At 30.9% G+C, this 14108-nt stretch overlaps 1 long non-coding RNA gene across 1 annotated transcript in view; it reads left to right on the top strand.

The window, feature by feature from the left end:
- The window catches only part of LOC140669169 (uncharacterized), a 177117-nt gene extending 163417 nt beyond the window's left edge, over positions 1-13700 (top strand). The window contains exon 3 of the long non-coding RNA XR_012047311.1: positions 10296-13700. This is a non-coding gene — a long non-coding RNA (uncharacterized lncRNA). The remainder of the gene's footprint in view (positions 1-10295) is intronic.
- Positions 13701-14108: the final 408 nt, after the last annotated feature.

The following is a 14108-nucleotide window of genomic DNA, read 5'->3' as shown; positions in this document are numbered from 1 at the left end:
CGCACGCTATTTATAATGTTTATTAAATAAAAATTATTTTAAATTAAAGCTTTAAAAAACAGTATTAAAAATTTTATTAAATTTTTATTAAAGATAAAAGTAAAAAGAAAACTCTTATAGGTTAGTAATTTGCATAGATTAGCACTTTGTGCCATAAGCGATAATTTAATTTTTCTTTAAAATAAAAAACAAACTAGTGTGGAATAATGAATATTAAAAAAAAATAAATGTTATTTGGTAAAATATCACTCGCAATTCTGTAATTTTTCATAATGAATGTATCGCGAGTATCGATTACCATATTTATAAAATACGTATATCGCGTTATTCGTTACAACACTGTGATTCAATCATAGAAACTTACATTAGTATTTTATATCACAGTTAATTATTATACAATTTATCGTGACCTATTAACTTGTTTTCATCGATCATAATCTGTTGTTGTTGCAATTCATTCTTTGGATGGATTTTCCGTTATGGAAATTTTAAATATACATGTCGGGATTTGCTTCAAAATATTTCTAATTTGTTTATAAGTTATTTTATACATACATACATACATATACATATATTAATTAAATTTAATAATAATTACTTAGAATTAAAACTACGGTCGATACTCTGTAGATATTGTAGATTATCTTTTCATATAAAGCATTTTTTCGTGTCATTCATGTTGAGAGCAATGCCGACTGAATATATAATTATATGTATAATCAATTAGACAAAGATTATTTACATTATATACGATAGAATGATAGCAACAATTCCTAGATCACATCAGAGAGAAATCCGACAGATTCTCGATGTAATCTCGTAGGAAACTGCCTGTGTTAATTCCAAGAGTTATTTGAAGAACATGTTAGATATTCTCTCTGTCGTAAGATTGGATGTACGTCTAAGGTATATTTGTCATTTGAACAAGCTTAACTTGATTTCTGTCAAATTGTTAGTTCGTCTAGTATAATTACTTGTAAGTGCTTATCTCATTCGACATACATATATTCTTTAACCTTAATTTTACTTAATAATGTAGAACCAATAAAACTACTAAACACATATTTCTTTAGCAATATTCTAGATTAATTTTCTATCATCTATTGACGATTATAAAAGCTATGACATAAAATCACAATTTATGCAAAAACTTACGCGTGTCTTAATCCACGAAATTAGCTTTGTTTTATAAATATATAATTATATAACAATTATATGTATATATGAGAATAAAAATTATAATAATGACATAATAATATAAGACACGATAATTAATTTTAATTATTTGAAAGCATAATTTCTCTATAAATAAAGAAGTTAGAAAAAAATCAGAAAAATCATGTTTAATAAAGAGAATTTTCATTATAATAATGGATTAGAAAGTAAATAACATTGCATTATTATTGATATTTCTAAAAGACTGAGCAATTGTATAGATTTAACATATTTCTCTAACAGTAAGTATCGCTAAAGGAAATTGCAAAAATTTAATTATTATTATATAATACATACATCTCAATTAAAATTAAGAATCAATATAAAAATATTAATCTTAAATGATATTAAATATGGTGTGGGCTTGAAATTACTTCATCTAATAAAATTAATTTTATCTAGCAAATATATATTTAATTACATACAACTGGTGTTGCTCCCGATGAGAAATTTGATATAACGAAAATAAACGATAATTCATCCGCCAATTTAAAGAATATTGAGCAGCTTTTTCTTCATGATACAGTTAATTTAATATTAAAAAATTTGAAATATTAAAATAAACACGCCATACTAGATTAGCGCGTTTAAAATTTCGATAATCAATGGCAGGCAATTCGGCGCAAGTGCACGAGATATCGATATCCTGATATCTATTCTATCACTATATCGGCAGGCAGCATTAGCGTTTCGGAAGGATTTATGAACACAGTTTCCACATTCACTGATGACTCGCGTGGACTGTAATGTAACGCGCATTCACGAATTCTCCTTCACATTTAATCACACGCATGTACGCTCGTCAATTTAATTGCATCCGCACGTGCAAATGGACGCAAAAGAAATGAAAAGACAAAAATCCTTGGCAATTAACGCCTCTGACGTTAAAGATGCGCGTTCGCGATATCGAAACGTCTCACTTTGCTTCGGAGAAATCGCAGACATGATCAGCGATATATCATTGTTTCCTCGCGTCAGAGAAAGCGGATTCTTTTTTCAAAGCGCAACGTCGTGGCGCAAAAGAACATGCATGCATGCATGCATGAAGCTTTTGCTGTCTTTCGGAAAACATGCAATAAAACTTTCGATTTTTAAACGTGACGTTTCGCAATCATGTGACTTTCGATCTAATTTTATTTGATAATATCTTGGTTACACAAGAACCAATATATATTTTTGAATTCGCACATAAATGCGTTTTTTTATAATTATTTTTAGAAATTTTTGAAATTGGAGAGATATTTTTCGCATATTATGAATTCAATAAAAAAGTGTAAATGTCTAAAATGTGCTTATATAAGAGAAATTTTTATATTGTTTCATGTTAACGAATACGCGATAACTGTCTGTTGTTCACAGCGTGTTGCTTTTGCCAAGCGACATGAGCAATTGTCTCGAAAACGTGCGTGCGACATAGTAGTATCGTCAAAATTTTTAATTAACATGTGCGTTAAATGTGCGATGAATGCGTTTAAAGTTTTGAAATAAAGTTTTACTGTTAAAAATTGTTATAGCTGTATATATTTTTTCGACCGCGTACAATATAACTGTCGTATCATTGCGAGAGGTGTAATAAAAAGAGAAAACATATAATCTAAAAAAAATATTTTGATTATTCTATAATTAATTTTTAATATAATATATTTATATACACATTTTATATCACACGCTATTATTTTTAGATACTTATTAAATTCTTTTTAAACAAAAAGCTTTTACATATCGCGTGTATTTTATCCACTTGTGTGATTATTGTTAAATACAGATTATACAATTTGAGTTATATAACAACTGTTTTTTTATATATTTTTAAAATTATTATTTTACTTTACTTCATTTACAATTAAAATGTGAAAATATTTTATTAAATTAATATTTTACTTTTAATAATTTCTTACTTTTTAATTTTCTTGATATTTAAGATACTAGTAATTTTTGATATTTTCATTATAAAGTATATTGACTTTGGTAAATATTATATAAGACAAGTAGTTCAAATTTTTTGAAATATGGACAACAATTTAGAATATTACACATAAAGATTACTCAAATAAAAGTATTAGAAATAGCGTTTTTAAAAAATTAAAGTATCATCTGAATAAAATCAATATTATCTATGTGATTGATAAAAATAAATTAAAAGTAAAATAAAAACTATTACAATCATGTACTGCATATCGCGTACAGTAATACCGGACACTGATCTCTGTAGCAAAAAAGTATACGAAGGGGATGATTTCTGTAACATCGTGACCTACTTTTTCGTGCGCCTGTGCAGAACTGATCGACGCTTTAAAGGAGAGCTTCCTTTATGTAACGCATGATCGCGACTCGCAACTTGACGTCATATTATACATACGGAAGACGTTATTTCATGCAGGAAAATTAAGCAGGAAAATTTGTTATCAGTAAGAGAACTTATTAAAATGTTAATTGGAGAATAAATAACAATAATTGAAATATTAAGAGATATGTTTTAAGTGCAATATTAAAATTGCTTGTACTTTTTATCAAAAACTTCTTTATTGTTAGAAGTATTTAAAAGATGACTTTTTCTTTCTTTATTTATTTAATATATTGAAAAAATTAAGACTATATAAAAAGCGCTCTGTTTATTAGTAGTAATAAAGAAAAACAGTTGTAGTTTCCGGAAACATTTCTTTTAGATTGAAAGATATTTTTCTCAATTATCAATCTATGTATTATGATGAACGTTTATTTACTTTCTTCCTAATTCCTATTTGTAATCATTATTTCCAAAGAATAACTTTCAACTACATATATTATGCATCGCATTGTAAGCAAATCATATGTTCCGGTGAAACCGTGAAATTGTTCCCAAACTCTAACGCAAACAACTTTCTTGGTCGAAGTGTAATTTTACGAGGCATTTGTTCGAAAATTGACTGTACGCATTAATTAACGATAGTTTAATGACATCGGTACTGTTGCGTCTTTTTAAAATTTATGAGAGTTTATCCATTTTATCGAGTTGTGTATTTTAGTCCCATTCTGTTGTTAAACGAGAAAATAAAAGTCAAATTGATTCTAACTATTTCATAAAATCGATATTTATTTCTGTCATAAATCGTATTACATTTTCAGATGGTGTACGACTTGTAATATTACGTTTTCTCGAAGTTCACTAATTCATCGAATTACAGTTTATATTTTAATATTATTTTGAAAAACTCCATCGAAGCTAATGGAATCAAAGAGACTTATGTTTCTCTGATCAGTCATTAATGTCTCGTGTATCGTGTAATGAAATAATAGTCTCATTGGCAGAGTATTTTACTGTATTTGCTTTGCAGCATTTATCAAATTGTGAAATAATTTCTACGCAAAGCAAATGGGGAATATAAATTTCGAATGCATTTCGAAATACTATTACAGTGTTTAGTTCCCAAACGTAAATGCATTATAAATTTAAAAAATTTTCAATCAAAAAGACAGGAGATCGCACCATGAATTTAATCCAAAAAATTTAGATTTATAGCATCAGCAAATAAATAATATAAATATTCAAAAATAAAACTGAGCTAGATGAAATCTGTATTCAAGTGTTTCAAGGATCTCTGATTAGAAGAATTTAGTAATAATTGATAAATCTTTCCAAAATTTATAAGCTGTCAATTAAAACAAGATGTTTTAATGTTTATCTTTTTTATCTAAATGTTTAAAACTTTTAACTTTAAAATAAATTCTTTTCGTCTCCTCTCATAAGACTATAATTTTATTATGTTTTTATTCTTCATAAAAATGTAACATTTTTTTTCTGATTTCATGTACTAATGCTTTTGTCTGAAAATATATAGTAAATAAAGTTGACGAGAGAGAGACGGAAAAATGTCTCATATATATTTCTTCCCCTTTGCGCATATCTCAGAGTATATTTAATAATAACTCAGCAAACGTGGATTGATTCGGATTAAATTTCATATCAACGTCCCCATCATACTTTTCATGCACGGTCTGATGCGCGTTATTCGTACCACGAATGTTCTGGCGTTAAACGCCTTCCGTAGACGTTTCCCGTTATGTTTGTTCACGTTGCCGCCTGACGTATATCCCTCGCCGCGATATTTACATTGCCGGCAACGAGTCATCTAGCTTCCGGTCGTGTGCAAATAGGGCGATTCTCGCGCTACTCCCGAAGACACCGCCAGGCTTATAAGACGCGGTAACGCCTTCGGCCTGGATTCTAGAGCATGAACTTATCGGGAGCGAGGCGGTAAGCGCGCTATCATTGCGCAAGCAACTGGCTCACAATGCCTTCGGATCGGGCAAAAAGTACGCGGTGAACGAGCGAGCGAGCGAGCGAGCAGCAAACCAAGCAAACCTATATTCCACCGATCGAATTATCGAGGAGATTGGTCGCGATCGGCGCTCGTTGCAATGCGAGAAACTGCACTATAATTTTTGCCGTGAAAAGGAAAATGGCTGACGGAAATGTTCATTCCGATTGCTGCACGTTACTATTCACGTGTTATGTATCAAGGCCAGGGTTGTCATTTCGTTGTCAAACTTTTCTTGGAAATCGTGAAGAAATCTCTCAAGAAAGAGAACTGCTCGCGCTTATAGCTATATTTAATTGCTACGTCTTATTTCTAGCATTCGCTATTACATTTGTCTCAATATCAATCTTCATTCAGAGATTGTTTTCCAGTAGAGTATTTCTTATTACTTGTTTATTATTCTTTTAATTATTTCTATATTATATTCCGCTTTTTTGAAAAAAATGAAAATTTCTTTTTCAAACGCAGAGATCAGGCCAAAACTGAGAACAATTTATTGTGATAGTCTCAATACATGTTAAATCACATTGGAATAATATGATGAGAATTGTCTGTAATATTATTCGAAACCAAGTAATTTCTGAAAGTTTTGAATGTCTTAACTAATTAACTTGTTAGCTGTTTTAAAAATTAATATACGTACACTATTTTTACAATATAAAATATATGTAATACATTTACAGTATAAAAGATATGTAATACAATTTTTGTTCAAAAAGATATCAAATATTTAACAGAGCTTTTCAATCGTAAAAAATATTTTATAAATGTGTGATGTTATTTGGTTTAATTACTGTTTCATAAACTTATTTTATTTCTATTTAATAAAGTTAAAGGTAAATATTTTATATAAAGATAAATATTTTCATAAAGAAATTGCTTTAGTAAGGGAAGATTAAATAAGATATTATTTTTGCATAAATAAAGTATATTTTTTTATCATTTCAATTCATTCTTTATTATATGTCGTATTTACTAAATATAGATAATATAATTCTATTTTGGAGACTCTAAAAAATTTTATCCAGTATTTAGATACATACATATACATATACATAAAAACAGATTTTTCTAAACATTAAAAATTTTTAAATATATTTTTTCAAAACTTTTAATCTTATTTCTTCAAAGAAATTTGAATTTTTATATAATTGAATTGTTTGAAAACTTTCAAAAAAATGTTTAAACTATTTACTATTAATAACAATTTTGATCCAGACCAGGATTAGATCCTCCACCAGGTAGAGTAAGTGTTCCTTAGTTTGTAACTCCGACTTTGTATCTCATAACGTTAGTTAACAAATTCCATCATATAACTTTTCGCATCTCTACATTGTTACAAAGTTATTATATGTTTTAGAAGGCATGACTCTTATAAAAATAGCAATAAGCGAAAGCGTAAAATTAAGTTTTATGGTATGTAGCGTTGAATCGTGAAAGTTTTTATTCTGTACATATAGAAACTACACTTTAAAATTATTGTATAAATTAATATATATGTAATTAATAGCCAAATTTGTATAAATTAGCTAATTACTTGTAGATGTAGATTGCTATAAAAACGCTCGGTTCACGTTTGAATCGTTTACGGTCAATTTACTACAGAAAGTAATTTTTTTCTTAATAGAATCATTTTGAATAATTTTTTGAATAAAATAAATAACCTATTATTTTTATTTTATTATATATACATAGAAAACAATTTGTAAATTAGGTTTTCTCTGGATTGAGATGACAATCTAGATGACAAATGATTAAAATAGTATACTATTTGTTGCTTATTGCTGTGTTTATTGCAAACAATGTAGAAAGGTAAATCAGAATTTTCACAAGCAAAATCCTGCAATCTAGCCGATAGAATCCTTTAAGCTTATCGAGCGTATAGAGTGCGACGGAGAAAGAAAAAGGTAGGAGATTTCTGGACTACTAAAACGGTGGAAAACTGTAATAACCAGAGATACAACGTTAATCCCGAAGAATAATGCTATAATCTCATCGAAGGAGATAAAAAGTTCAGAAAACTCAATGAATAGCATGTTTTCGAAGGAAACTTTTTTAACGGTCAAAACGTAGAGTGAACTCTCTGGAAATTTCAAAAGTTATTCTTCTCAATACTGTTAGTTTATAACTTAATCTGGCACAAGGAGAAATTACATTTAAAAAATCTTAAAAATAAAACATCCTTAAAACTTATGAACTTTTTCTGGTTTACTATAAATTTGTACCAAGCGACAAAGACTAAGAAGATAATAGAACTTACTTTTTCTTTAATCTTGAGAGTCGAGTTTGCTTTGACTTTCTGCATGAAGAAATTTTTGAGAATTTTGAAAATTAATTATGCCTTCATAGAAAAAAAAAAAAAAATCACCGGTGTTTGATTTAAAAAGTGGTTTTGATTTTAAAATATTCAGTGAACCGATTCTCCAACTTTTAACGACTATGTGAGTATCGTTAAGTTTTTGCGCAAAAATATCGTCATGTCAAAATGCACATTCAATGACACGTAAACCATATCATCGTTAAAAGTTAGAAAATTGGCTGCAAGACATAAACCGGCGTTGAATAGATATCCGTCGAAATTGCGAGCACTATCGATCGTGAATAAAAGATCGAATGACACGCTGTTTATTGCGTTTGCTGTTTTTGCCAGCAACTGCGGGTCGGATTGCAGTCAAAAGGGAAGTTGGTGGCTTTTACATTTGTTGGCGAAAATCCGTGGAAAATTTAATTCGCGGTATCTTCGTATTTGTGAGATTGCGAAACGGCGGCGTTTGCCTTAACGAATCGCAGCGTCGGTTTTAATCGCGTTTCCGCGATCGCGCAACCGTCTACGGATTTTTTTTTTCTTCCTTTTGACGAAGAATATATCGGCGATGGAATGGACAATTTCCGACAGTCTTTATGGGCCGTTAAGGCGTAAAAGATTGTTCCACTCCGGGGATATAATGCCGGGATTTTGTCAACGCTCGACGGAGGAAGGACGGGAAATGAAAGATGCTGTGGACTTGGTGATACAACTGCCGTTCTCGTGAACGCACAAATACATGCATTATCGGCCGACATGCATTACGGTGGAAAGTATTATTACGGAGAGAAAGAGAAACAAAAAAAGAAAGAGAGAGAAAAACGGCTACGGATTGTTTTGCGTGCCACGTGGATATCACTGATAACGTTATTTCAACAGAAAAATGCAGGAGAAAGACATTAAATTTTATAAATGAATTATGGTCATTCCTTACTTTATTATGACATAAATAAATAAATATATATATATATATATATATATATATATATATATGTAAAATATTTTTTATTTTAATTTTAATATAATTAATATTATATTTAATTATTACATTTATAATAATATTACATTTATAATTAAGTAATTCTCGATTCTCGAAACTTTCGCGGATTTGGTAAAACGGTAATAGCATGATAGCACGATATATGAAAAAGCGTTTTTGCATAGTCGCAGTTTTCGCAAATTGGCGTCAACTCAAACGCACCGCGTCACACAAAAGTTTCTGCATGTCGAGAAAATTTTGCGGCACTTTAAAGCATCGTGTGGTTTACGTCAGTCAAACGAGCGTCGATGAAAGCGAGCAGAACATATCTTCTACATACGCTCAGAGCGGCGCGTTTTTGCGTCGGATTTTATAGCTCGTAATCATCCATCGACGTTAAACGATTCTAGTCAGAATGGCTATTACACGACGTGTGGCATTCGGATTTCACATATTCTTGCATTGTCTATTTGCTCGCTCCTACCTCGACTTTTATTCCCCGACGGGTGCAGTTGATTTATTCTATTGACATTACGCGTATCTTTTCTTTAAATGTATTTATGTTAATATTAGCATATATATATATATATATATATATATATATACGTTACAAAGGTAAACATTTTTTTGTGGAAATGTTGGTTTTAAGAATTCTCTCTATTTTTCAATAATATTAGATATATGGTTTCATTTTATATAACGCATTCATATCAAAGAACCTCGCACAAAGTTGTCATTATTAATTGAAATTAAATTATAGAGTTGTTAAGCTAGAAATCCTTGCTCTATTTATTATCATTAACATCTGATTATGTTTGTATGTAAGGGTGATGTCACATACGATATGGTTTTTAACATGCGGAAAGGTTGGCGAGTGTGAGATGGTGAACTGATGTAACGTTATCGTGGTTCGAAATATGCATTTAATGCTGGAGATGGTAAACGATTTTAATGACATAGTAAAAGCCGTTTCGGTCCATAAAGCTGCAAAATTAGCTGACTACCGTTGTTTCCTTATGCGATTTTATTACGCAGAAAATTATATATGAACGTGGAATATATCTTGAGCAAATATGCGGGTGGGAGAGTGAACATAGGAGAACTTGAGATTCTTGCCATGATGTATATTCTTACTCGTGGTCTTCCCGATCAAATAATATGCAAGAATAAATATATAGCATTGAAGCATTATTTTCAAGTAGCATTATTTCAGGTTCTTATTGGCCTTCTTTTTTTAATCAGTAATTGATTGATATTATATAAATTTATTAACTTAATTATTTTTAACATTTTATTTTGCACATAACATTTATCGAGAAAAATCCATTTTGTTTCTGTTATGCAATATTACAATCAATAAACTCTTCTTTTAACAAATAGAAACATATATATATGAGTACAAGAGTGTTTGATTCTAAATTAGAGATTTTCTTATTTTAAGATCCTAAGCTGAAAAGTTACGATTTAAAAATGATTATTATAACATTTTTTGTTACAGATTGTTTTGTGTCATGGAATACTTATTAACCACGAGCCGAATGTCAAGAGAAGGTATACGACAGATCATTTACGCTGCCAAATTATCTCCATATTGATCGGTAAAAGTGTCAGCGAGTGCAACGAGTACTCTCGAAATTTATCAGTTTCCACTGTATTTCACCATGTCGTCTCGATAAACGACTTCCGCTTCGCGCACCACACGACTCTTATCTTCGATGAGAAGAGGATAAAAATGTCTAGAAACGTCCGAGGTATAAAACTCAGAGCTCGTTGTTAACCCTGCTCTAGGATATCGGCGACACTGCGGTCTTCCCTATAAGCTAAGAGAAAGCCCTACAAAGAGATTCTTATGACGTGTATATGGGATCGAAGAACAGCGAGGAAATTATCGACAATTTGTAGGAAGTATCTTCAATATCGTTAAACTTATCGATTACAACAATTTGGTGATCATTATTCTTTCGAAAAATTGCCAATTTGATAATACGAGAGAAGTGTGTCTGCGAGACGCGAGAATTAAAATTATCAGGCAATTGTAATTAAAAATTAATAATTTTAATTAAAAATTATCAGATTTTTTAGACTTATAAAAAAGAATTACATCGGTTTATGACGATTTTACGACTAAATCTGTCATGCATAAAATGCATATAAATAATCGTGATTTTAAGAAACATTTTTTACGCGAGCTTTTTAACTTCGAATTAATTAACGAGAATTAACAGAGCATTCGAAATTGATCGAGCAATTTGTGAGTAATAGCGTGCGAGAAATTCTGAGACTTCTCTCGTGTGTCCTAACACGAGGACTTTAATCTATTTAGCGGCTTTACGTCACGTGCAGACCGGAAGCGACGAGGAACGAGGTCAACACAAGAATCCATCGTCGTTCCGGTTCGCGGGACCAGTGAATCCTTCTCGACCATTCGCTATGGTAATATGTATATATACCGGTGTGTCCGCGCACGCAACTCGCTGCACGCGCCGCTGTCACACGCGTGCATGCGTGTACAATACACGCGGGACACGAGGTAGATGACGACCGACCGACCGGTGCGACGCGCGGAATGCAGTTATTATTCAACGTTTACGCTTGCCTGCTCGCGAACCAAGTCACCCCGCCGGACTCATTAATATGTGAGCGGATATATGCGAGAGAATTGTAGCGTATCTGCGCACGCGGCCCCGACACGAGTTAACTGATTTGTGAAAATAAATAATAAAAAAAAAATCGAGAACGCGAGCGAGCGGGCGAGGCGAGAAAAATCGAACGGCGGTGCGCGAATTGCACTTGAATTGTACAAAATCGCGGAGATGAAAGATTCTCGATAACGTTTTATATATCGTATCTTCGTTATATTGTTTTATTTTTTTTTTTTTTTTTTTTTTTTTTGTGAGAAAAAAAAAAAGCGCGAATAAAATGAAAGAAAGTTTGAATAGATGGGAAAGAGACTGAAATCGATTGTAACATTCATAATAAAAATGTAATGTAATATTATTCAAGTACTATTATGCATATAATGGACATTGTAAAATTTACGTGACTTGTGTAATTTATTGCGCGAAATGAAATGCGTTATACTACGTTCCTTTCAATGAAGAAATTTTTAAGAAAGTGTGGAAGATATATAAGCCTAATAAGGTGGGATATATCGCACGCACATATACGTAGCGATAGCTATTATTTAACGCCATATCTATATTGTGGGGTACACGTTGTTAGCTGACATACAGTCATAAATGGGAAATGAACGAAGACAGCCGTCATTCCCGGCATACCGTGATCGTTATATACGTGCGTGCTGTGTACTTGAATGCTCAAGAATTTATTTTACAACACGCGCGTTTAACGAGCAGAAGGAGAGGGCGATTTCGGACTGTCCGCCTCGTTTTTTTCATGATTTATCCGGGTGGGAATCGAAATTGTATAATGAACTTTATCTGCGAGAAAGTCTCAACGGAACTTGGCATTTCTATTTACGCACGTAATCCCGGACATGTAATTTAACATATAATGTAATTTCGTATCTACCTTTTCGTTGATTGAAAGTCATCATAAGTTTTTTCACGTTTAAAATTAGAAGACCAAAAAAGATTAGATGTGTAATATATACAGGATTTAATGAGTAAAATGAAGAAAGAGGAATTAAATAAGGAAAAATTTGACTAATATTTATATAACTGTGATTCGATGTACTCTTAACGAATATATATATTTAACATTAATCCATTTATTAACAGCCAATATAATGTCGTACATTGTTGTACATGTTTAGATAAGGATTATAAATTTAGTTTGCTTCAATATAATTGCATTCGTTGTAAATAGAAACAGGTGGATCTAGAAGATCAAATTGAAATGCTGAGAGAATACATGTATTTGATTAATTATAATTATAAAAGGATTTACGATTGCATAATAAATTTCTATACGTCGACAATTAAATCTTACAAAGACCGTAAGAGTAGAGATCACATTCTTCGCATACTCTCTTTCGAAATACTCGCTTATCAGAAAAGACTTATATCAACTCGTCGATGCACGTACTGATTCGCCTGCGCGTGCGAGTGATATAACTGGAATAGAGCAATTACCTGCCAATTTTACTTACGCGCCTGGCATTCGCCGTTAAAATTATGTGCTGTACCAACCATGGGTTTTCAATTTCCTTGCGATTAATTAGGCTGACAGAGAGCGAGCGAGTCAGGACGAAATGATCAAAACGCGGATTTCCTAATACGGTTAAGTAATGAAAGTACGCGCTTCGAAAACCTCCTTCTTAACAGTATGTTACAGCGCTCTTTTCTGCGACGTGACTGTCGGTTGATAATTAGCCACTGAATCACACTACGCTTTACGATCGCGTGATATCTGCATTGAAACTGCCAATTCACGACAAAGGTAAAAGCACATTAATTAGTCTCTTCTCTCTTTATTTTTTCTTTTTTTTTTGTAGAATTTTCAAGAGATCGATATTATAAGATCGGTGTTGCAATTGTTGCGCTTATAACGATGACTCGTAAGAGAAAATAAATTTTAGACAAATTTGTGATTTGTTTCGTTATTAATGGCAAAATGACAGTTTAGAGAATATTATTTCTGATAGAATTTTTTAACATACTTATTACATATTTTCTTCTTCACACGTTTAAAAATTTCTACACCTACAATATAATACAGTCTTATATAGACTTTTATATCAATGTTATACGCAATCATTAAAACATACTGTCATGTCATAAAATGTATACGGCGATGCTCAGTATGTGTTTTCAACTTTCGGAAATTTATTATGTCTATAAAACTCCCAGGTATGTAAAAAGTCAATAAAACTGTTTTATGATATGTATATATACATATGTATTTATCGTAAAAATAATTTACTAAACTTTAATATGCACGCTTCTGATAATATTTTGCTGTAAAAAATTAATAAAGAATTATTTCAAGAAATCTTTTCTAAGCTTATAGAAATGTTTTTAGTATTAGACCTATTTCAACATTTTTTCTAGTTATGTAACAGCCTTCTAATTAAGATCGCATTGCTTAGGACTGAACAAGTATTACATAGAAGCAATCGGTGTGATTTTCAACTACAATATCACTACTGGAATGGTATCTATAAGTATGTACAGTTAATAAACTCTCTAATGGAAAAAATATATATAATATATTTCTTAATTTATATGATCATGATAGCTGGAATAAATAAATAAATTGGTTTATTATACACAGAGTTTAGGTATTTTTAAATATAATAATAATAAATAACATAATTTTTAAAGTTTCTATTTATTTTAAAAAATGTTTA

The sequence above is a fragment of the Anoplolepis gracilipes genome, chromosome 9 (assembly GCF_047496725.1).
Source record: "Anoplolepis gracilipes chromosome 9, ASM4749672v1, whole genome shotgun sequence".
Lineage (NCBI taxonomy): Eukaryota > Metazoa > Arthropoda > Insecta > Hymenoptera > Formicidae > Anoplolepis > Anoplolepis gracilipes.
This window is presented reverse-complemented; position numbering and strand designations above follow the sequence as displayed.